General features: G+C 40.0%; 1 protein-coding gene across 3 annotated transcripts in view; it reads right to left on the reverse strand.

Moving 5' to 3' along the window:
- Positions 1-26,392, reverse strand: part of PAG1 (phosphoprotein membrane anchor with glycosphingolipid microdomains 1) — a 111,975-nt gene that overhangs the window by 36,905 nt on the left and 48,678 nt on the right. Inside the window, exons 1-3 of one of the 3 annotated variants that reach the window (XM_017834580.1) lie at positions 22,946-23,186; positions 21,748-22,732; positions 10,067-10,131 (exon numbers count right to left, since the gene is read on the reverse strand). The gene's annotated coding sequence lies outside the window, so the exon portion shown is untranslated. Of the gene's footprint in view, positions 1-10,066; positions 10,132-12,575; positions 12,756-21,747; positions 22,733-22,945; positions 23,187-26,392 lie in introns of those variants that run through there. The other 2 variants (XM_017834581.1, XM_017834582.1) reach the window with 2 other exon arrangements.

The following is a 26,392-nucleotide window of genomic DNA, read 5'->3' on the forward strand; positions in this document are numbered from 1 at the left end:
AGCAACATGGCACAGGACCTACAGAAAACTCTTATGCTTCTCCAATAGCCATTGGAGACTATGAAGAATGTACCAGGGCATCACAAATGGCACCAGCTGCTTCTGCATGAGCAGCTGAAGGGAGCTCTGATTGCCACTGTCTAAAATGGGGCCTGAAGATGCCTTGCAGGTACTTGCCTAAATTTAGGAGTTTTCATTTGCACTTGAATCTCACACCATTATGTCATGCTTAACAGTTACACAGGTATAAACATCTTCCTTTAAAATAATTTCCTACACAAGGCTGAATGCTTCTAGTACTAAATTCTTCTCAGAAAGCTGTAAGGATTTATGCAGAGATGAAAGTTTTAGTCTAATATCAGAAAAACACTTTTCTCCAAACAGAACAATGCCAGAGCATCACACTCCTTCCAGCTGGCAGGACAAAAAATTAATGTCCAGATTTTCAAAAAACATTCACTATCACAGACTCTATAATGTTTAATTATCTGATGATGCTTAGGACTGGGCAGAGAACTAAAAACGCAAATAAAACAACACAAATCTAGTCAGCATATGAATATTTAAGACCCCTCTGCTGGAGCACCAATGTGTGGGCTCCTATCAACACTGTATTAACTGTCCCTATGCAGCTACAGAACACATATGTAAGCATAAAATTAGCAAGCAACCATCAAGAGACCTCTATTCAGAAAAAAAAAGTTCTCCTTCCTTCATGAACATTTTTAAACAAAGTGGGTTTTTCCGTGTAATTTTTTCCCGTTAAAATTTTATGTTACTGCAAAGAGATAGCATGCAGGGAACTTCTGACCCAATTCTGTTCCCAATTGCTCTTGTACAGTAACTGGAGGCAAACCTTGTTCTCTCTATAATATTACGTGCAACTCTAGGTTTAATTTTATTTAAGGCAACATTAACATACAGATATACAGACTAAAATATTAAACCTACACTACAGGCAACCACTTGCCCAACTAGTTCATGTAAAAGTAGAATAAATAATAAAGCCTCTTACTATCCGCTTAAAGAAACCAGCAACATTTATAAAACTACAAGAGAACACAGAGACCTTAAAAAACAAAAGTATTCCTGCTGCAACAGAAAGTTTTCAGGAATTTCAAAAATTCCAAGCCATGTTGACTTCTTTCATAGGCTGTTCTTGCTTTGTCTTTAACACTGGTGTGCTGCTATTAAAAAAACAGCTAAGTGTCCTGTAGTTAGTTCTGGGCATTAGTTACTATTTTGTGAAAGTAAGTTGCAACTTAAATGTCAGCATTCAGAGTAAATCTGCTGAGATCAAGTCTCTTCCAAGAGTAAATCTATTACACTTCAGTAAATAGATGAGATATAAATAAAGTAGGACCTCTGCAGAGTTTAAAACAGGCATTGCCACCATATTAACGGGCTTACGGCAATGTTACTTAGCGGTATTTGTTTTAAAGTCTCAGCAGGCTCATCCTGCTGAACATTTTGTGTAAAACCATCTGCTGAACAGACAGAATCGATCTCTGAGTGTGTCCTGCTTGGTTTGTAAATTTACCTACTGTGACTAAGTACATAACTCATTATTAAAAACAGTCAGACCTGGTCTTTCCTGAGGGTAAACTAATGTTTCTCATCATCCTTAGAAAAACACACAACGTGAGATAAGGAATAAGTAATTTAAATAAGAGCCATTATTTCAAAGGCTTACTCCCATGGCCTGAATCGACATGCAAACGTGGACTCCCAATCATCTTCACAAGATAATTACAATTCATAATTGGCACTTTAAAGCGTTTTCACAGAGCTGTACAAATATTGACTAATTAGCCACACCAGAATCCTGTGGGTAGATGAGCAGGTACACTAAGCCCCTTTCGTATCTGAGCAAATTGCTGGGAAATAAAACCCCAACCCTCACCTGCTGCAGGGGATGAGAAGGGGGAGAGATTTTCAGCCCTATGCCCCTTGCCCAGTCCACACTGCTCCCACTACCACCATTTTACGTCTTCTGGAGAGGGGATGAGGTGAGATCTAAGGTAGCAGAGCTGGAAATAGTGGACAAACCTCAGTTCATTAACTAAAGTCCTGTTAAGCAAAAGGTCTAGATATTCAAATGTCAAAATAAAGCCTAAGGATTTGATACAAGTACATGCAGTATCTACATGAGGATGGTAGCCTCTTCTGCAAAGGAACACTCAAACAATGATGTACTGCACAATTATGACTTATTCTCAGAAACAAAATATTACACTGATACTTGTAACTAAATAGTAGAGAAACAGCTCAGTATGTATGGAGTAAAACACTCATTTACTTAAAATTGAGAGAAACCTTATTATCCACTGTGTGCCCAAAATTAAGGGTAAAGAAAGTGTTGTGTCCCATTAGAGTCTCCAAGAGGCTCTACCTTCCCTGTGTAATAAACCATGCAAGGTAATCAGTATCTTCAGTCTACAAGATGGGTTTAAAAATGGACTTAAGATCCTTAGAGATCACAGCATCTAGAAAGCCAAATACACCACAGAATATATCCTCCATTAAATCCAGCTCTTTAATGAAATTGCCTGTAGGAAAGCAATGATTAGTCATTAGAGTCTCAAGTTTTCTGGTTTAAACTAGCAAACAATGGCTTTATTCCACAGCTTCATTACTAATCACCACATTCTGGATGACAAACAGGTCTTTTCCAAACAATTGTATTATCACAACCTTACAGTGTACACAAGATACACAACACGAACCATTTCTATTTTGTGTAATTCTGCTTTTTCTATTGAATTGGTTATATGTTGTGTCTAATTTCAGCTACAATCTTTATAAGGCAAAGATTGTGTCCCTGTGGTTTTTTAAAGCCTCATTCACAGTTAAAATGGCATATAAATTAAATAAATAATAAGAAATCATGAACTGTGGGAATTTATTCTGCATTTATCAGGAATTCACAAGTGAGGATTTACATATTTTTAAAATGGATTTTTTTAAGATAATATCTTCCAGAGATCTGGTTCTCTCCTCTTTTTTAGAAATTGGGAGATGCCTTTTAATTCAACTGCAGCAACTATTTAGGTAAAAATAACAACAGGAAAAATAAAGTTAGTGTGGTGACTGGTTGAATAATAAATCCAGGGTTATTCCACTCTGAAGCTCATTCTTCAGCCTGGTTCATGTTTAACTGCTTCTGAGACAAGCAGGTTTCCAGCCCTGGTAAAGAGCATTAAGATGATGGTATTTTAACTACTGCATTAATTATCTACTCTGAGCAAGGCTAGACAAAACAAATAGTAGGAATAGAACAGAACTGCCTTAGTGGGCAAAATCCATTTAAAAATGCCCAAACTAGAGGAGTACAAATTAGGTGGCTTGGGCTGCAATATGATAAGGGCAAAAAGGGCTTCTGTACTCAGACGCTTCAAAGAACCAAGAAACAGTCTAACAAAAATCAGGTTTTTTTACATTTGGCACTCCTGGCCACTCATCTCTCAAGAGTCTCCTATATGCTGGGGACAGGGGATCATGGCCACAGCAAGAAACATAGTCAGCAGTAACAAGCCAGTCACAAGCCAAAGCAAGTCTATGCTAAAGCTCTGTATGCTATACTTTTTTATTATTTTTTGTGCATTTTTTCCTTTTCAGGAGAAAGAGAGGGAGAAAAAAAGCAACATTTTTAATCCCAATATAGGAATATGTTCATGTAAACAATCATTCAGCCTGCTCTGAGGATGTGATGAACAGCTCAAAGGACCTTGGGAATCTGCTGGTCTCTCACACCTGGACCTGCCAAGTTAGTGAAAACACAGTGTGACTTTGGTCTGTAAGAATAAAAGACAAACACTAGAATGCATGCTTCTTTTCAGGTACACCAGTGTACACCTACAGTAGGTAAAATGCAGCAATAATGATAAAATAAATCAGCTGCATTATTAGAAGTGTTAATTGTCCTGGTCAGCCTTCTGTCCTTAGAGGCCTGCAACTTCACATGCCTGTAAGGTGAGGAGTCTGGTCCCCACAGCCCAAGTGTATAATTCCCCATCCTTCAAGATGCCAAGCCAAACTCATAATATTTCTTATTTTTCTTTTTGGTTAACAAAACTAAAACCTGTAAAAGGAAGAGCCTGTGAGAGCAACTCTGTATTCTAGGATAGAAAATGCACTCATTTGCACAGAGTTAATAACGTCCTAAAATGGCCATTCACCCTCAAAAGGCATTAGCATGTAATAGCAGCTGCTCATCCTCTGAGTGCAGACAAACGTTGGAAAGAGGTGCTGAGAGGCTTTGTCCTAGAATTACATGTCAGTGGTTTAAACATGATGTGTGAAAATTATTTTAATTGCCCGTATCAGTCCGGGACTGAAACGGTCTTATATTGGTAGAGTGGTACAAATGTCCTTCTCTGGTCAGGGTGTTGTTTGAGAAGAACATGTACATACCTGAAGGTCTAGAAAGCCTCACCACAAAATAAAATTTTAAAAAATCACCCCAATAAAATAGCATTGAAAAATATTAGCTAATAATGATAGCTTTTGACACTGCAAGTCTTACATAAAAAGATCCGATTTCTTGCAAGTATGAGCACTGAAAGAGCAAGAACTGCTATTTTTGAGATAAATATTACAGTTCAAATGTCACAGACTATATTAAAGACATTCACAATTGGCTCTGAGATTTAGAAAGAAAAAAATAAGACAGTTGTAGGAAGGTTGGTGATGATTACGGTGCTAATGACCATGAGAGAAATACAAGATTTTTTTTTTTAAGCATCATTATCTAGTGGCCTTGAGTGCTAATCAAAACAAGGACTATAATGCCTGCTTTAATGGGGTTTGTCTCAGTAATGCTCCTAAATGGAATAAACTACATTAAACCCAGACAAGCTACAAAGAGAGATAAATGGCAAAACAATACACTGGAAACCTAAAGATTCTTTTAATCTACTATTAACTGAGTTACCATCCATGGCATTCACAGTTAACTGTGGTTTTGTAATCCATTTGCTTAACTGTACAACTAAAATCGAAGTGTTGCTGTCCTTCTGTTTAAAATAACAGACTAAATAAGGCCCAAATGAACCCCCCGAATGGCTGGTCTGGCAAAGACTGTACTAGAAAAGTCTGCATATCTATTTTCTTATTTAAAATTAACAAAGCAGCTCCTCTGGAGTTTTTACTCAAAGTAGAGGGAATCTGACCCCATTGAGACAGTCCTGCACATTAGCTGAGCCTCTGTGCACCACAAGGATGCCCCAGGCAGACACTCCCTCACCGACCACTGCCATTCCCCATAGCTCCAGTGCTGCAGGGACATACACTGAGGCTTCAGATCATCCTCTTGATGTTTACAGGAAGGGGCACTGAATGCCAGGACGATGAATTTATTGCCATCCTCCTCCTCCTCCTCCTTGTTCCTTTGGTCTTGCTCATCTCTCCTCTGCATATGCTGGCCCAATGCACAGACATGCTGAATTTCTTCAGCTTGATACCTCAGAGGATCAGTTACATTTGAATTTGTCAAAAGCAAGTAAATAGGTTTTCTAATGTATTTATTTTGCTGTATCTCTCGCCCTGTGATGGGAGGATCCAAGACAGCTGAGGGGGAATGCAGACTATAGCATTTTGGGCAGATACTGCAGGAAGAGGTGACAATTTACTGATAAAATGACAGCCAAGGTATAGATGTAGTGACACTTTTATGCTCATTTAGATACAAGAATGAAATATTTCCAGGGGTCCAGTCCTGGAAGGATGGATTAGCTCTTTGTTCATGGTGTACACAAAATGTAGGATCATGCATCTTATCTTCAAGAAATTTTCAATAAAGGTCTTTACAAACTGAAGCTGTAGTTTAGGGAACATAAAATTCACTCTGTAATTAATGAGTTCCCCCCAGAATTACAGAGAAAAAATTCCTGTGGTTTTATTGCTTTTGTAAAATGGTTGTTCTCCTGCTCTCAAGGGACTGCAAAAGGTCAGTGGTGTTGAATATACATGATTTATAAAGTACTCTGGGATGAGAGGTGCTGTGTAAATATAAAATATTATTAGAGCATACTCTCCTTAATGCACATACACTGAAATGGAATTGGCTGTGCCACAAGAGCAAAACTAAGAAACCAAGGCAGTCTGATGACAGCAGGTTGTCTAAGGCTACTGACAGTCCACAACAGCACAACCATAAATTCATCTCACAGACAGATTTATCTAACGCTGAAAGTTATTGCTGTTCATCTGGAATCAGTTATATAGATATGAATGTGAAGACTGTTACATAGAAAATGACTAATCAGGCAGAGATCATGATGAAAAAGTGACTTCTGAAGCAGCTGGAGGCACAGGAGCAGCTCAGGTAGCCCATCCACCTTCTGCAGAAACACTGCCTTACATAAGTCTGTTCTCAAGTATATGCCAGAGATGCTTGGGATTCCATGGTCCTCTGCTTTGTAAAGCCACACTCAGATGGCACTTTCAGCCTCAAAATATGCATCCTATTTACCCCTGGCTTTGATGGACGCTTCCAAGTTCCCCTTGCAGATTTGAACCTTGAGATTTGTTGACTTACAGATATATCCAAAGAGTCTTTCTAGAAAGCAGTCTCTCAGAGAACTGATCTAGAATGAGCCAAACTGGACTAGCAGTCCCATTCCCCTCTCAGGGAAGCATAAATTATGCTTTCACCCCACTTTTTGGGATTGATTCCAATTTCTCTAGTTTTTCTGTTCACAATAGTCTATAACACTGCAATAAATAATCGCTTTGAAGTAAAATTCAAAATATTTTAACACGTGGGGCAGTGACATGCTTACTTCACTTTACCATAAAATGGAAGAACTCCCATTCCTCCTCCCAAAGTCAGAGATTGCAGATCATATTATGAATTCTTTTCAAAACCTAGGCCAAAAGATATCACCAGCACAGTCTGTTCCCCTTCACATGATTATTTCCATTCTCACAGATTCCTTTATCTAATTCCCTTCCACCCTGAAGTTTACACTCTCCTTTCAAAAATTTTTCAACTGCACTTCCCTTCTTAAATTTCCTATCTCCCATCAGCTTTCAAATAATGTGACTTTATTTTAGAAAAATGATGCTATGAATTTCAGAGTAATCTGTTCCTACCTTTTTCCCTGTGCTAAAACACAGGATCTAATTTTAGATCCTTAAGAAAAAAAAAAAGGCACAATACAGCACTTTAGCAAAAGTACATAAAGTATATGAGCTTCCTGCTCGTAAAGCAAAAAAATTAAGTTCTCACGTTTGACTGTATTCATGCTTTCCCATGAAAACTGATACATCTGTCTGGGAGGTAAAGCAGATTTGGATCATCTGTATTTGAGAGAACAGTTACACAAAGTTATGGCATAAAATGATTAGATTTTCTAGCAACAGAAGTTTGATCCTGTGATAATGTCAAAGTTATTCTCATCTATGCAAAATACTTCTCATCTGCACAAGAAAGGTTCTTAATTTCCTCTGTACTGAAAAAAATGCCACTGTATTTTCTCATTCCTGATGACATAAGTATTTGGTTTCCTCTACTTTCTTTAGATAATTTTAACTCTTATTAGATTTGGCTATAGTTAAATTGCTGTAGTAATGGCAGACAATGACACTCTTAAGGTTACACTCTCTATGATTAATCTGTGCTCCAACTGAAAGCATTTATCATCTGGGGGCTACCCTTCCCATTTGTCTTTTCCCTATGTTTTCAGTTCTCCTTTCCTATCAAGGAGAACAACAAAAATCATTATGGGTTTTTAACTTAAGAAATGACACTTTTAGCTCTGAGGCCAATGTGTAAATGTAAATTTCCAGCTGTTAGAACAAAGAAATAGCAAATGTGAGGCAGATGTTAATATATTACCCATTGTTGGTAATACAAGCAAAAATCAACTTTTTTAAAGTCCCCCAGCTATTGCAGTAATGAAAGCTTACCCGCTTGGGCATTTACATATACCTGTGCCTGCAGGAATAAGATCTAACTAGTTTCTCACAATCCATGGAGTCCAGACAAATCCTCTGTGTCGTTTCTTCCTCTTTTGATATTAATAATCCATGGGCTAGAACATATAGCAAATGAAATTATCTCCAGATGTTTCTTCTGCTTAGCAATCTGATGAATGCCCAAAGACCATTTACTGTATGATGAAGTCAAGTGGAATCTGGAGGATTCTGGATCCTATGTTATAGCACTGTTTTCCAGGACCATATTCAGCACCAAAAGTTAAACTGCATGTCTGGTTTCTATCAAATACCACTTGGACATAAGTTTTCAAGCACTTCTGAAACCAGCATAGGCAGAGCTTATGAGCTGTGAGCTCCCTAAGAACTCTGCTTTTCTTTGAATCCACCAACTGAAAAACCCACAGCATGTCTGTGAATAAGGTGCTTCTTGCTCTATCTAGTATCTGTTGCCTCTACCATCTTCTAACCCTTGGAAAATTCTGAATTAACTCTCCTGGCATGCTGAACACAGAATCACAGAATCAATTAGGTCGGAAAGGACCACTGAGATCACTGAGTCCAACTGAACACCACCATGTCAACTAGACCATGGCACTAAGTGCCAAGTCCAGTCTTTCCTTAAACACCTCCAGGGGTGGTGACTCCATCACCTCCCTGGGCAGTCCATTCCAGTGTCTTTCTGTGAAGAAATTCTTCCTCATGTCAAACTAATTTACTAAGGGTAGACTTGATCCCCTCATCCAGATCATCAATAAAGTGTTATAGTCAGTGACATGGAGTAGCATGGATAGCTGGAGCATACTTACTGCTTAGGTTCCCCTCTATAGAATCTTCAGCCTTTGTCTAGCTCTTACCATATCACATCTCTCATCATCCTATCTCTCTCATCTCAAATCATCCCTCCCATGGACCTCGGATCCTCATGAATCCTGTAAAGTCCTTCCTTTTAACATTAATATAGCAACGACTTCTGAATGCCTTGTGTCAGGCACATTTGTGTTTGTAATTCCTTTCACACTAGGCAATTCATTAAGGGCTCTGTTTTGATTACCAAAATGTGTGAACACAATTTTGTATCTCATCTATACAGGGTCACTCTTATGTCAGCTTGTTTCTGACTGTGACAGTCTTTTCCCATCCTAAAGGCAAAGCAGTGTTTACATTTGGTTAGTTAAAATATTTACATTGCACATTCAAATGATGCATTTTCCCAATGACAGGGCTCTCTCTGGTATTTCCTCCTGTACCTACTATGCAGCGGAAAGAGATGATTAAGATGAATATTCTGGGTGTTTTTAAACAAGCAGATTAAGGAAATATGCAGCACAGCTATACTATACTAACACTGTTGGACTCTGTAATATCCATGCAGGCTGTGTGATGTGCCCAGCACTGGCATGAAAGCCTGTCTTTTAGGACCCCAAATAAGAAGAGTTCCACGTTTTCCAGTCATCATATTTCAAATAGATTCTTTATTTATTGACAATTTATTTGCTCACTCAGTGCCTGAGGTATAGTAAAACAGGACAGACACAGGTCCTGGGAGAGGAGGTAAGAATGGTGCTGTCTGCTGATCATCAGTCTGCCTGCAGATAAAAGCCTCGAGCACACTGTGTCTGCAGGGAAGCAAAGATGATGGGAGCTGCTGCCCAGATGGAGAAGAGAGAAGGGGAGAAGGAAAGGTGACACTAAAGCTGGCAATAGAGGGCTACAAAATGACAGTGTTTGTGGGAATCAGAAAACCACTGGACACTCTGATCTTAATGTAACACTACAAAGTTGAATAAAACACTGTGAGTGATGCTGCACGAAGAGGTACACCAGATACACAGCACGAGCCTCTCCCCAAAGAGACCGTTTGAGGCTTGCAGGAGAGAAAGAGTATGCATACAAAACTTCACACAACAGTGAAATTCAACATAATTTAAGACATATCATCATCTACATGGTAAACAGTTAATTTTGCTCATGTATGCGTTACTACCAAACAACAAAGCACAACCATATGCAAGTCTTACTGCGAAGAAATCAGATGCAGAGTGAAGCAACTTCTCACACAGAAACTCTGTAGCAGTGCAAAATTAAGAACTTAAAAACCCCGGCTCTCAGTGGCTGTATTCCTTACCTTATAACATCATCCACGCAGGTCTTCATATAGGCTCTCCCACTGAGGAAGCAAAAGCTTCTGGGCTGAAAAAAACGAAGAAGCTCTGGTTAAGACATTACCACGAAAACCCTGCCTGTGCTTACATCCATCACAAACTCTGCTGCATCTCTTTGTTTACAGAAACATATACAATAGACCAAAGTTAACTTTGGAAGCAAAAGCTATTTATTTTAAATTGAACCTGCCCACTTAGTGTCATATACTCTGGAGGAAACGGGTTATAAAAGTTGCTGTATAAATGAGGCACGCAGCATCCAGCAAGTGAACTTTGTGCAAGATTATGTTATGTGTGGGAGATGTATTTACTCCACTTTTTTAAACTAACAGCAAATGAAACTTCGTTTGCCAGTTAAAACACAACAATAAAATGAAAGTAACAGGCTCTACATCAGTATAAGGCAGTGTATTCACAATAATAAATAACCAATTTTGATTTAGCCTAAAACACATTTATCCACACATATTTTTATTTCCTGATATGAGTGCCTCTAGTAAAGCATCCACTGAAAAACTTTTGGAAATTGCAATCCTTTTAATTATTCTGGCTTCATTTTTTTTGCTTGTGCAGACAAGCAATTTGGGATTTCCACATTTGCTTGCCCCTGACAAGCACAAGAAAATCAATGAAAGACACAGAGTCGAATACAGGGTCTCACTTCTCTCTCTCATGGAGGTAATAACCATAAATATCTCTCCTTTGATAGGTTAAAAAACTCTTAGGCAGGTCTATACATGCTTATTATTACTTTAAGATGTCCTTCTTTACTGTAGCAGGTGTTGTCTAGAACCTGTCTCCTTGATGCAAAGGGCATTGTTAAAATGTTAAAATGGCAGGATGCAGAATCCAGCATCATCCAGGCCTGCTGCCCAACCAAGGGGGGTGAGGAGCGAGGATTTGGCTCCCCAGTGCTGGAGCCCCCAGTTACTCTCTCCCTCAGCAAGGAGGGGTGTGTGGGAAAAGCCACGAAGAGAGTGAACAGGCTCATTACCTGCCTGCCTGGTGCCTGACACAGCCCCACTGCCAAGCAACATGGAGGGTGCATAGGGATTAGTGGGGCAGACACTCCTGCAGAGAGGGGATGCCACAAATCCCCAGGCCAAGGGCCAGGATAAACCTAGATACTGCATTTTGAGCCAGCAGATAGCAGCCACCCTTGGGGATACACAGCTTGCAACTCCCAGCCTTTGGCTGGCCAGCTCACAAAGCTTCGCCGTTTTTGGCAGAGGGACATCCAGCATGATGGGCAGCGGCTGCCGCTGTCACTAGCAGGATGTTTTCTGGAGTTTTTCCTACAAGGCAATGTGTTTATTCTTTGAAACAGTTGCTCCCTAAAGATTAAAACTTAACAGGAGCACAAAAGTGGTGTGTGTCCTCTGGGGCTGCTACGTGCCATTGGGCAAACAGGAGGTACAAGCTATGTTCTCCCAAATTACATGCAACAAACGGCGCTGCACTGACAGAACAGCATTCTTCAGTACACAAATTAATACTCTCTTCTTTTTAACCCCTCCTTAGAAAAAAAAATCAACAAAAAGATCCCCCAGTATCTTTCAAACACCATGAAATTAAGAGCTCCAGATCTGGAGCTGTGTCAGGGAATCTCCACCTCAGCTGAGTCCATTCACCCCAAAAGCATGTCAACCTGGGCACACAAATGAACAACAGCCACTAGGCTTGCACTTTTAAGACTAAGTTCGTTATCATCCCCAAATAGCAGTAGACACTCTCAAAAAACAGACTTAACAATTACAAGGGACAGACAGCAGTAAGAGCAGCAAACAGACCAGGAGAAACACTCAGACAAAATATACGTTTACTTTAAAATTAAAATAATAACAGTAATTTAAAACTACTAAAAATAGGATTGAAGTAGTGAGAACACAGGAGAAATACCTGCACAACAATGTAAAATCTGTTTGGCACGGTCTGTGCAATGATATTTATTGCAAAGTGGCCAAAAAAACAAATGCAACAATGGTTTTTCTTTCTGCTGAGCTGTGTAGAGCAAACGTTAAATTTTTACCACTGTACAGGATGCTTGGTACCCCAGGGAGTGCCTTGAGAGGTGAGGAGTTGTCTCTGGTAATAGGAAGAAGTATTTATGCTGCCTCAAAGCTATATGTGGATGTATTTCTATTAGCAAAATTAATTTAATATTGCATATACATAGTAACTTCTGGCTTAAAAAGTAAGAAAGATGGAGAAGGAGACTAAATGGCTTTTTTGGCCTCTGATGGGAACACATACAGATTTTCTCATTACTGGTAATGCAAACTAAGCCCACATAAAGGGAAACAGACAAACTTTAACAACCCTCAGCTGCAGCACAATGCCATCATGAAGCTTTATTCTCCTAAGAAGTATAGCAGACTTCACAACTTTTCTCTCTATGGTATCACCCTTATTTTAATTAATAACCGAATAGCAGCAATCGCTACCACGCTCCTCTAAAGATAAAAACATTACCTCTGATTAACAAGGACTCCTCATCCTAGTTCGCACTGTGCAGAAGACACCAGGAGAAGCTATCAGGAACTCCCTGCGGTCGCTAAGGCAGCTTGCAAGAGTTTCTCGACCCCTGTCCCCGACCGCTCACCGATTCCGTATGCGCGGCGCAGATCCACCTTCTCCGGCTGCCAAGCCGGGCACAGCTTGCGAACAATGCCGCCTCTGTCAGCCCGCCGAATGAGCAGTGCCACAAAGACACGCTCATCCACAGACCCGCGCTTTTTTTCCCCCCCTTCTTTTTCTTCTTGGAGTACAGGGTGATGAGAACGGATGGGAGAAAAATGCTTATGTATTTGTGATTAGCCAAGGCTTCATTCTCTTCAGGAGTGAGACGGTGTCAGTGCACGACGGGCACCCCGGCGCCGAGAGGGGAGATGGAATCTGCTCTGCCGAGAGGGCTCCCTGCCTCGCTTCGCACATTTTTGTTTCAAATCTGTAGGTGGCTGCATGAGCAAGCAGCCGAAATAGGGGAGGAGTTACATGAAATGCAATTTAGGACTTGGAAGCCTTGTCTGCCTTTTCGAGAGCAGGACGAAGAGGCGAGATCGCCGCCCGCTGACACAGCAGCGCGCCCTGCCCACCCCACCTGCCTCACCGAACTGCCCGGGAAAGCGCCTCTCCCTGCCTGGCCGTGATGCCCGGGACAGAGCACAGAAGCAGCAGCTGCTCTCGACCTCTCGGTAACCACATTCGACAGCCTCTGAGCACGCTGGCTGTTCACTCCCGACCCACAGTATTACCAGTTTAATTTTCAAGGAGGCACGGTGCTTCATGAATTTAATGAGCAACTATAGGAGGAGACAATGAATGACATCCTCAGCAGATGTTTACAGCTGTCACTAGGAAGAGGAGATGACAGCAGCATCTCAAATCTCAGTTTTCTGTAAAGCTTTCCTTGGAAATCAGTCAGGCAAAGCTGAAAGTTCTTTTAAAATCAGATGTCCATAGTTTTCTTGTTTTGAAAGGACTATCATGTGCATATATTTTGTGCAACTTCAGCTTTGTTTTCTTTCCTATCAGAAAATGAGAAGCAATCTGGTCTGGCTGAAGAGGAGACAGTGATGATCCCTGCTGAACCCTATTAGAGTATTACAGTTTAACTCATATATTCCCAAACCAAGCTCCACGATAGATAAGCTGTTTCACATTCCTCCACATTAATTATAGTTCTGATCTTAAAAGATTGCAACTGAATGGAGCAGCAAGCAACAATATGCTTTCTTCTTGAAGCAAATACCAAGAGACACACAGCCCTTGGGTGCAGCACAGCTATGAACTGATTCCAGGTTCCTGATGAACCATCGCAGCCTTACAGTAATTTCCCATGCAATTAGTATTAATTGGTGACTTGCTGGCAATCCTCCAGGGGCCCTATCTCACCCTTTTAGCCAGTCCTACTGGATCAGGCTTGAGATGATCATCAGGGCCAGGCAGCCATCACTTCTCCCCCAGCTCTCAGGACTCTTTTTTGCCCCTAAAGTTTTGGGGACTTGGCAAGAGTTATCCTGAGTAATGAACAATCACAGATATGTTACTTCCAAATTAACACATATGAATTTGTACCGTGAGACAGCAAAGTAAGAGGGAGATTTCCAGAGGGAATTTATAAACATTTTTTAAAATATTTTGTTTCAAAGCATTTCACTAAGGCCAAACTCCAACATAATTTTCAGGACAACTGAGCACTACTATCCAGTGTCTGGATAGTAACAGACCAGTAAAACTTTCCATCTGGTACTCAAAATTACACTGATAAAGGAGAGCTCTAAATGAGCAACCACCTCTTCTAATTTTATGCTTTAGTAACAGTTCTTAAGGATACCGTTTCCTTTTATCTATTAATAAGATCAAGTTATTTGTCTTAAGCATCTTGTCAAATGGACTTAAGCAGGATCAGGATTGCTTTATATCAGCAGAGCCCCACCACTCAGTGGCAATAAACAAAATCAGATGTTCTTTGGCAGAACATTGTAAACATCTAAAACATATTCCAGGGTGGCTTCCAGTGTCAGTATCCCAGCTGATGGATCTCTTTTTGCAGAAGTACATAAATAATCTCAAAACTCCATATACCACTATCCTTTAAAAACCACTGCTGAGGCAGTTATTTAGAGTCAAAAGGATGCCCTAAATGAGAACTGTGCGGGGGCCAGCCTACACACACCATTCAATAACTAGTAATGGTAAAATACATTAGGAAGTGTTTGTTGCTAGAGGCACACAGCATTACTTCAACTAAAACAGGTCAAGTATAATCAAGAGCAATGTCCTACAGGCCAGCTTTGTTCCTCCTCCCTTTTCAGCTTCTCCTAAGTTTCCAGTCCACATGAATCAGTCGACCTTGGCATTACTCTTCTTGAATCACTTTCACCTTTTACTGTACAATGTTTGGAAACCACAAGACAACATCAGTAGGGTCTCTAATGCACAGTGTATTTTGGCTTGGAGGTAGTTGAGAACATTAACTATGGTTATTTCTCAAGGAAATCTTGTGTTTGGAGGGGAGGAGAGTGCTACAGCCTGCCTGTGCCATCTCACTTCATCTCTAAAAATTTGTACTCCTAGATTTTACTTAAGGGCTCATGTTGTACTTAGCATACACAAACTCAAGTGTGAAAACTGAAATTCTGTACAGAGATTCTTTTACATATTTGTGGTTTATATGACATAGTTTAATGACTTTTTTTTTCTTGGAGATCCTTCTCTCTGATACTACTTACTTGATTATAATTTTTTAAAAGGTGTTATTGTCTTTTTTCACACATCTGTGGCATATAAAGATCCAACCATTATTTGTCAGTGCCAAGTAAAAAATGGATACTTTCAGACTATTCTCACAATTATTTCAGAAGTACAGAAGATAACCTCACTTTCACTGGTGTAATTTCACAGTAATTCCATTAACTTCCAGTATCTTTGAAGGTACACCATGCATCTGAGATATCCCTCACCTCTGTCTCACACATCTTTAGCTCTCAAAGAGTATAAAACCACAAGGATATTACTCAGGGCAGCTTAGGTGGCAGAAGAGTTCTGTCGGTCAGTGCAGGGATGAAAGTTTCAGGGAAGATCTTTTCTGTAAAATCACACAAGAGGAAGGAGCACAGCACAGACGCTCTGGTGGGGACAGTAAGGTGCAGTATGTGTCTCTGGAAGTGTAGAAGAACTATTAGATTTCTCAGTATGCTGCTATTCTGAAAAATCTGGTTTGCTTACAGGCTTTTAAAACACACGTGTTCAGATTCCCACTTTACATCTACAACTAACAGAGAGGGATGAAACATTCAGTTTTAGAAAACACAAGACCAAGAGATTCTTTCTCCAATGAAATATGCTAAGACTTAGTCACTGCCACTCTAATACCCTGATAGTAAATTCACTCTTTACAAATACAAAGCAAACATCTTTAAGGAAATTATGAACATCTCTGGCCATACGGATAAGACTTACACTTGTAAATTACTTCTCTAAATAAGTGCTACATCAAATCTCCAACTAGTCACGGATAGATGCGTTCAGCCTGCATCAGGTGATAATGAAGTCTGAACTCAGTTAAATTTCGATTAGCTGTTGATGAAAAACAATTTGATAACACTGCTTATTCTAACCTCCCCTTAATTACAGTTTTTCCAGTCAAACTTGTCACTGCTATTCCTTCTTGCATTAACTTTCTAAGAGCATTACTGCCAGTGACAGTTTTATTTGTAGCGCTACATGGCACTGGTACGTGCTCCTCGTCAGGTCCTTCTATCTGCCTGAGCCCAGTGCTGGATTGTACCAGGTTCTCTCCATCTACAGGAGGCTAAACACAAAATAACAATCAAGCATCACCTTTTGCTGTGGCTGGGAGCTTGTCAGTGTACTTCCCAGGTATTTGCACATGTCCTATGCATGCTGAAGACACACACATGCTGGACTGTCTCCACTGCTAAGAGGGGCTATATGTCGTTTTGAGCTCTTGATCTGAAGTATTTCACTTGGACACAGACCAGTTGGGTCTACGGTCTGTTCTCTGCTAAAAGCTCTTGAACTCTTGACTAACTTAGGCCATGTGGATTTTTAATTTAGCATACCTAGCATGTGCCCAAAGCCCCCTCTTAGAGCAGTCAAGTCAAAGCCTTACGAAGATTTGAAGTGTACCAATACAATCTAAGTCAATATTCTGTACTACAGGAATGCAAATAATTTTCTTAAATATTTTTTTAATGAAAAAACAGTAATTACAGTAACTATGATTCAGCAAAGTATTTAAGAATAACTGATATAATTTGGAAATTTATTTCTCACCTGTCTGATTAGCACTAATAATGGAACTGAAACTTTCTCCTCATCTGCTTCCAGTATTTATCAAGCATTTGAGCATGGCTCTTTGGTTTCCATTTGCAGTAACCAGAATTCTCAACTGTTTTTTCACCCAAGTATTTGATAGATTTGGGCTTGTTTTGTCCAGGCAAGACCAAATGTATTCAATCCGTTACAGTCAAGACTAAATACTTACATATGGTTTCCTAATGCTACTCATTAGGAGATGGATGGCTACAAATGTGCTTCCTTCGACTTTTTATTCTTCCCTGCAGCTTGCTCATTTTTATTAAGAATGAAGAAAGAAATCAAATTACTAAGTTTTCATTTTCCACTCTTTCTAATTTTCAAATTTATCCCATGTATAAGGCCCAACTATTATATGATAAGAACTTTTTACACCATTTAACAGGAGCAAAATCTTGAATGAACAGGGATTTCCTTTTCTGTTTAATCCTCTCCTGATTTCACCCACTTTTCCTATTTTTCACTCTTTAATTAAATTTCAGGTCAAAGATCATTCTGACTCAAAACATTCAAATTTATTCATATTTGGTTAAAAAATTTCAAAAATACATTATCCTATATTGTCATTGCTAACCATAAGAAACTCTTCTGAATTATTTGGATATATGGACGAGATCTGATTATCTAAATCAAATTGCTAAACTCCAATGCACAAGGGAATATTTTTTTTTTTTTAATTCCAAAAAATCTGATTAAAGTATGCTCAAAATAATTGGCCAGACTATACAATACTAGTGGGCAGAGGTTCTGGAAATGAAGTGACACCATGCTAATTGGCAAAACAGCCAACAGAAGATACAAATCTATTTACAATTTGAGGATTTAAGTTTGAGATTATAAATATAAGAGACAAAGAATGACATGCTCCTGTCATTTGTTGACAAGCTGCAATAGAGAGAAGCAGTGTCACTACTTCATCACCATACACGACTGCTCTGCATCCTGCTTCCAACAGCTGACTTGCATTTCCAAGTCCTGATCCTGTCAGACATGTTTGAATTATTCTGGCTTTGCCAGATGAGTGGTGGCATCCTAATCAGCAAAAGCATACCAGACAAAACTGTTTGTGTTCAGGAAATTGCATTATATGAAAAGTAATTATTAGGATGTAATTTTCTCTGTACAAGCATCTGCACAAACTATACAAGTCCTCTTATCACAGCCACTGCTCTGTATAAAGTGTGGAAGCTCATTTAAGTATTGAATCAGTGCTAAAGGTGTAGCATTTGTTTATTCATAAAACAAGGAATATTAAAAAAAAAGAAAAAGAAACCACTCTTAGAAACTTTTGTTTAACCACAGTGATTGAGATGGTCTTTAATACTCAAAGTTTAGTTTCAGGAAGAACAGGATGGGATGTAGACTGTCAGCTAACAGTTCTTGGTCTCTTTGATTATCACTGTATCTTTCACAATGAAAACCTGTTTAAAAAGCAGGAAAAACAAGACGAACAACTTCAATTCCCTTGAAAACATAAAGTTCGTTAATTATGTTGAACATTTCTTAATGCAACCAATGTTGTTTGTGTGGTCCTCCTAAGATCCCACAAGAAAGAGCAGGGAACTGGTTGCCTCTGCATCTACTTCACTTGGCACTGGACTGAAATCTAGCAACATCGCCCAAAGTTGTTACTGGTATAAAAGAAAACATATGTTACTGGTATAAAAGAAAACAGATGTTACTGGTATAAAAGAAAACAGAAACAGCCAAAAGAAGCTGCTGGCCCCCCAAATTCATACAGCTCCTGAAGAAGGTGAACAAGAGTAAGAGACAGGGTTTCCACCTTCTTTGTGCCACTGTTGTGGGATTTTATGCTTTCTGCCTGGACTCCACACTACCCGTGAGAGATCAGACCTGGTTTTTTATCTAATATTATACTGTCCTTTGATACTTTGTTCTCCCTTGGACATACTTGCCACGGATAGATTGGCACATACCTGAAAGTCTCACTCAAGTTTGGTTCACAAGGCCAGACTGAAAGAATTTAGAGAGTAATTAAAAAGGACCTAAAAAGAGCAAATCTTTCAAGTCTCTGATAAAGCCATGGTTGCGCAAGGGTGCTGAGAAACTGGACTCTGCCCTGACTTCAAACAAACACTTTCAACAAACACTTCTGGGGGTGAAGTGGCCCAGCGGGCCACAGGTGTCTGCCCAGCAGGGCTCTCCTAAATCTCTGAAAGTGTCTGCTCGTAAAGGCTGTGACAGAAGTTGGTTTGTTTTTTTAAAAAATAACTAATAACAACATAATGAAAACTATCTTGAGCATCAAGAATCAATTACAGCTAGCAAGCAGAGGCTCAGCCTTTGGAATGCCTCTGCTTTGGTATATGAAGGACAGTATCTGCACAGGAGACTTTACTCGGTAACATCAAGGCTCTAGAGGACCGTGGTTCAACAAAGCAGGCGATGCCAAATCCAAGGCGGAGGAAGACCACCACCCACGAGCCTTCCCCTACCACAATGTCTCCATTGCAGTGGATGAGTTTTGAAAGTACCTGCTGTTTGTGTGCCATCACTTACCACCTTCTTCCCATGCATGGGAAGTGGCAGGCAGAGTGGACTGATGGACAGAGAACCTGGACCATCACCACTCTGAGCAGTCCCCCAACAAAGAGGACTTCCCAGAACATTTGTGTATCTCTCTTTGGAAAACAACCTTTTTAATCACTGCCAGCGAGAACACGATCTTTAGGGAATCCTGCAGTAACTTGTGGATGACAAGATTTTTTTTTCAGTCTTTGGAAGCAACCACTTTCATTTAAATAAGTAGCTGAGATGGCCAGAGTGTTAGAAGCCTATTCCCCACCTCCAGACTCCATGCTGGACAAAATACAGTGGAGAAGACAGGAAGCAGCATTGCCTATGCCAACTCATTGAACTAGGAGAGATGCTAGCATAAAATCCTAAAACAGATCAGAAATAGGATTTGCTTAATCAAGCAAGCTTTGCCGTAAGATGTCACCGCAAACTGCAGAGGATTACATTAGCCTTTTAGGAAAAAACCCACACTTAACCAAATCCTGAAATTCTGCTTTGGAATTTGCATTAAATCCATGGGAATTGTATGGGTTTCAGTATGTGTTTTCTCCCACACCAAAGCAGCCAGATGGACAGACAGGGATGTGAGAAGAACATTTTACGCTAGCCTGAGGGGAGACGAACAAGAAAAGAAGCCCCCATGTGCTTCCCCCTGTCCAAAGCATACACCCCACCCCCCCTACCAAGAGCCTGGCTTTCCCAGAGCTTTCTTCCCTTGACTGTGGAGAAAGCAGTGGCTGGGCAGCCAGCGGGCAGCAGTCCTTCCAGCACCTCTCCCACAGATGGGAAGTGTTCCTGGGGTGCTCTGTGCTGTGTCAGAGCAGGGAGAAAGCCTGGCATTCTCCACCTCCGCTGCCCTCCATCCAGCATGGCCCTTGACCTCCAGGGCTCACCCTGTTTTATAGCCATCAGTTATTGCACCACAGAAGGTGGCTTTGTATAAATAGCTTTTGTTCTACTAAAATACATCTACCCTAGCTTGTTGCCTTCCTAACAGTTGTCAATGGATTACATTACAGTTTTTCTTCTTTTTCATGTACATTCCTCACTCCACATTGGAGCAGCTGCAGCCAGCTGCAAGCTTCCCCACCAGGACCCTGACTGCTGCCTCTGAGATACCAGTGACAGGCCCATGACGATGAAGAGCATCTTAACTGCAGACAACATCGCTTGCTGCTGCCGTGGGAATCCAGGCAGCAAAGCGCTGCTCACATTACAGCCAGGGAAAAGGTAAGTGTGCCTTATACACTGCAAGCAGGACAAGCACTTCATTTGAAATCAGTGGGGCAGAGGAAACAAATTCATCATGCAATATGTTTAGGAAAGCCTCACCTTCTCTGAAGTGTTTCAGGAATAATGTTCAATAAATGGTAATTGTACCCTCCCCACCTTTCCTTTTACTGTCTGAGGAAGGGAAAGACAAAATATGCATTCCCTTTTTCCATCACTTTTAAAATCTGATTTTTAGGGTGGCTGTCAGCATCCTCTCTGTATTAAGACACCAAAAATCCCAACTGGGCCAGTTAATGCAGGTCTCTTCATTTTTTTTACTTTCCTAATTTTATAGAACATAGAGGAAGTAAATTCAGATTAGGGTGGCTTATTTCATATGTGTAGCCTCTTCAAAACTAAGACACAGACATTAAGAATGTCAAATACCAGTCATACTCAGATCTTCTCCAAGAAACCCTGTGAGCACAGAGATATGACTGGGCTGGCAGATACACTTTTAAAAATTACAGGCCTTGTACACACAGAAATCTCCTTGCCCCTCTTCATCAAGTAGCTTTTTTTGTTTGTTTGTTTGTTTTTTAAGTTCAGTCTTTCAATTAATTCCAAATCCTGATAAAACAAAAGTTATTTTGTTTGCTCGTAAATTCATAAAACACAAGAGCAGCTTCATGTAAAAATGTGAATAAGTTTGGAAGTAATTTAGATATTTGCTTATTAAGAGGGAGGCTATTCTTTGCATGAATTTAATGTTGTCAAGTAAGCACAGGAGGCATCAAATGCTTTGGCTTTTATGTTGCTCCTTACTGATACAATGATAATTGCTAATACCTCCTTTATAAAAAAAATTTAAAACACTCACGGTGCTATTTGAGGTTTTTATAAAAATATTTAACAGAGGGGAAGGCATAAAAGGACAAGCACCTGAAGTCATGCCTCCAGGCAAAGTACATATTTACCACCCAGTATAATCTATGTGCAAAATCACTGTTCACAGATACAAAGACAAGACCAGTTCACGGACTGCTCTTACCTGTGACCTGTTCTTCAGCCACCCCTTTGCTGCAGCTGCATCCCTGTCCTTTCCCTGCCAGCTGTTCCAGCCCCTCTCCGACAGTGTTAGCAGTACCACTTACAGCATTGGATATTGCCTACTTGATTCATCACTGAATCAACACAACATAAATCCCCCAGGCACACTGAAGCGATGCTACATTAATGCTTCATCTATGCTGCAAGAGCATCTCTTAAAATGCCTAGAAAATCATTTAAGATGACCATGGCTTTGTTCTTGCTGCACGCTGGCCAGGAAGTGGTTAAAACAAAGGGGGAAATCAAAGCAAATAATCTGAAAGACTGTATTCCCATCATGCTTGCCACTTTCAATCCGATTTTTTTCATATAAAAATCTCTGTGCAATATTGCTCTGTTGAAATCATTAGAAACACTTTTGCTTTCTGCAGGTGGAAAAGACCAGAACCTGATCCAGCATGCAGGAGCACCACCACTCCACCCACCATGAGCCTGCGGTGCTGTGTCAGTCCTTTATTTCTCCAGACATACGCCTCCTTAGGAACAAGCTTTTACATTAATTGTTTTAACTACATTCTGTCCCATGCAAGTGGGCAGCCAAAAAAATTTAAACCCTGTTCTTGACATAGTCTTTTTCAATACAGACAGAAGTTAACAGGAATCATTCGTCTTTCACATTTGTGTTTTCAGCTTTATAATTTCCATTTGCTTAAGACCCTTGTCACATCTCATTCTTATTTTAGTGCTAGCCCTAAAAGAGTTACAGATATGATTATTTTGACTTGGCAACATCTTGCTATCCTCAATTTGCCTTAGCATAAAAAAGACAAAAGCTACAGCCCTACCCCTCCATATAATTTTCTGTTCTCACTAATAATGTCTGACAGGCAGATGAATGTGTGAAAACAAACCGCACACGTGCAACATGAAGGTTTCATATCACTGCAGAGACCTTATCTTCTCTGTTTTCCTGACTCTGCAGTAACCTGGAGACAATCCCAAATGGTGACAATGAGCTTTGCAAACAATTATTTTAAAAAAGCCTTGCGAGGAACTATTTGGTAATGTTAAACTTTTGCTCTCTTAAACACACAATTATCCACTGCAGGCAGATAATGTGAAGTAAAGTACCAGAAAATGATGTGGCTTAAGATTATACACAGTCAGTTGGGCTGTCTCTAAAGAAATATCACACAGACCCTTTACAGTTTGCGAAGCTGAGTTTCTAGAAGCCAAAAGAAGCAGCGTGGAGTAACTGAAGGCTCATGTCAAAGGACAGCAGCAGGCAGGACCCCACAGAATGAGTCTGCATTGCAACCGCACTAAAACTCTCATTGCATAAAAGGACAGGAATGATAAATAGGAATTAAAGGGAAGATTAATTCCCAGTGGCTTTTACAGCTAACAGCCATATCGTTGGGGCAGCAACACCAGCCAGGAAGTTTTGGTCCCGATGGCTAAGTTGGTCACCACTCCAAACTGGGACCTTGACTCTGTGACATCACAAGCAGGACACCCTGCAAACGCTACAGATGAGGAGGCTTCAGAGAACTGAATGTGGAAAATATATAAGCATGATCTTTGTTGTTTAGGATACTTGATTTTGGCCATTGGACCAGCCCATCGTTTCTCCATTATCAGTCTGGAAACACCTCTTGCAGGCTCATATTCCATGGAGCACTGCAAGAGGGTCTGGCAGCTAGAGAGGGAAAAGATGGATCTTCAAGCCTCTGGAAGGATGAAGGCAACTCAGGATAAGCAGGTTAGATGTATCTGTGCTAACATGACAAGCAGTGAGATGAATATACTTAGTGAATATTCTGGATGGCCACCTGAGATTCGCTAGGCTGGAGCTGTAGTTTTCCAGACATGGTTTAGAAAAAAGTGCCTTGAAACAAGATTTAATATCTTGCCATTGAAATAGAAGTTCGGAAATCTCAAGATAACCTTGCAGCAGTTCCCTTTCTCCAGTGAGATCCAGCTTCTGTCTGGTAAACACTCAGGAGCTCCACAAGGCCACAGCTTTCTTGTTGTCTTGTGGAGCCTGTATTGGGAATTTTCTAACAGAGCATGCCTATTTCAAATAACCTCATTCATGGCTTTAACTTTCGAAAGGAGCAAAAATAAAAACAAGGAAATGATACTAGCGATGGTTGCAATCACTGTCAAGAAGAGGAATCTACAATATGAGCTGGAAAATTACAAATATGAGAGTTTAGGAGTGTAAAAAGAACTAGGTGAAATCAGCTAAATGTGTCTTGCAACAAAGCTGTGAAGAGGGCAACAAATAGAACTGGCAAAAAATACAGGTACATTCAAAAAATAAAATACTTAAATCATAAAGTTCAAATTAAAACTACTTAAGCAGCTACAGGTATTAAAAGAAATACACCTATAATGAAGCAAATAAAGCATTATGGACTTGACAAGAAACATAACTATGCTAAAATAAAGCCATCTAAAATTCTGTGCAAGTTGAAAAAGACTCTTTGACCTTCTTTATTTTTTTTTCATAGTAGAGATTGTGGGCAGCACACAATAAGAGTCCTGAAGCCCTGAAAGAATCTACCAGAAACATCCATGCTCTCCCTAGTGTCCCATAGCACAGCCACACCAAGTTCAACTCTCCATATGCCATTGAAATGTTTCTGAGCAAACCAAGCAGCTCCACGAGGAGAGCTCCAGGATCCCTGAGGAGCTCACCTGTCTCCACTGACATTGTGCTCCTCAGAAGCACCAGCAACCAAGGAACACATCCATTAATTTTGGCACTAAGGTCACCTAGGGACTTAACCATCCACACAGGCTTGCAGAAATTAATGTCCCTTGTGGACAGGTAATGGCACTGCCACTGTACTCTGGCACTGCCTCAGGAGCCAGGCCATGCTCCTCGGCAGGTGCTGGGGGCTGACTGCCCAGGACATACAGAGAAACTGAGACAAAAGTTCTCTCCTCATTCTGCCCTGTACAATGGTCTGGATCTTCACTGTTTGTGGCAAATTGTCACCTTTAAGTTTTTTATCCTGTCCACCCCAAGCACTGCTACTGTGAGTACTTCCAGGCTGAGGACACTGCTGCCACATCAATATTCATCGAGGAGATCCCGAAGAAAGTTAATTTATTTTTCAAAATTATTAGAGTTAATTGGAAACATCTGCTACAAATATCTGTATGCCAGAACCATCCCAAACCTCTAGGCAGTCTCTGCAGGAATACCCACTCTGTCCTTTCTGGATAAGTTTTGCCAACGGCATCTTTATTGTCAAAGAAAAGACACCATAAGACTAATCGGCCAAATGCAGAGTTTAAATTGTCTCTGCTCATTTTCACACAAAGCAGTAACATATGTTGTGCTGTCACAGCTGTGAAAGATATTTTCATCTCCGTGTTGGCTTTTAACTGCTTTCTTGCAGTGAACCAGGTTAAAAAGTTTTGGGAACAGTGGTCCCCTCTGATACCCAGTAGCATCCTTAACCTAATACAGTGCTGCAGTGAGACTATCAAAGCACAAGAAATCAACATTTTACATTTATATTGAAATTAATGTCAATATAATACATGAATGTAAGTACATTATTTAATGTAATGTGAATGTTAAATATTTGTTGAAGTATTTATGTGAATAAAGGATAACTATTTGAATCACCAGTAGAAAAACGTTCATGTTGGGATAGAATACAGCCTAACTAAGTATTTGCAAATCCCAATAAATATTCATTGAGACTACTGAAAATCTGGGCTGGAACTCACATACAGAGAATTTCTAAACAAGTTGTCAATCATAATGAAAAATGTAAGCGCAGACTGGACTTTCTAAGTATTACTAGCCTTCTGTCTGACTCTGTTGTAATTTTCTTTTTAATACGCTGAAATGTGAGGCATGATCATTTTTAGTAGAAAGATTCTGTCAAAACTGTGAATAATGAATGAAAATCACAATGTCAAATTTATTTTTTTAGGGAAAAAGATGAAAAAAGACATTCATATTAAGGAGTGAAGCGTGGTTATATCTCTGATGAAGTCAGATGAAACTAGACAATGTCTACACTATGGAGCTTGCCCATAACAGCTGGAGACTCCTTACTGGCTATATGAGGCAGCAAGGGGAGGACTAATAACTCAGAACTTCCAAAGACATCTTGGAAGCACATGCTCTTCCCTGAGACGCCAAACTAGGAAACTTTATTCTGGGGTGGGGGGAAAGCAGATTTTGAGCCAGATTTTTTTTTTTTTTAAATTGAATTGTTGTAAAATTTTCATGCAGATAGTCAGTATGAATTCTCACCCCAAACCAGATTAGAAACAGATTTCCTTTTTAGATGAAGAGCAGAAATCAATCTTTTTTAATACAATCTTCTTAGGTCCTTGCCCACCCCAAGGGTAAGAATAGCCACAAATTTCTTGTTTAACAGTGTGGGAATAGACATTTGTTTGTCGACATTGTTCAGAAGTTCCAAATTATAGTGAAAGAACTTGAACTCATTGACGGACAGAAAAAAATGAACTGTGAAAAGCAGAAGACCACGTAATGTCTGGATACACATTTTCATTTGGCAGAATTATGATGCTAATAGTAATAATACAAAAATAATAAGGCTTCTGACTGTAAGAGCAAGTATTCCCTTATTGCCTGGAACAGAATAGTT

The sequence above is a fragment of the Lepidothrix coronata genome, unplaced genomic scaffold (genome assembly GCF_001604755.1).
Source record: "Lepidothrix coronata isolate B3197 unplaced genomic scaffold, Lepidothrix_coronata-1.0 Scaffold235, whole genome shotgun sequence".
NCBI classification, from domain to species: domain Eukaryota; kingdom Metazoa; phylum Chordata; class Aves; order Passeriformes; family Pipridae; genus Lepidothrix; species Lepidothrix coronata.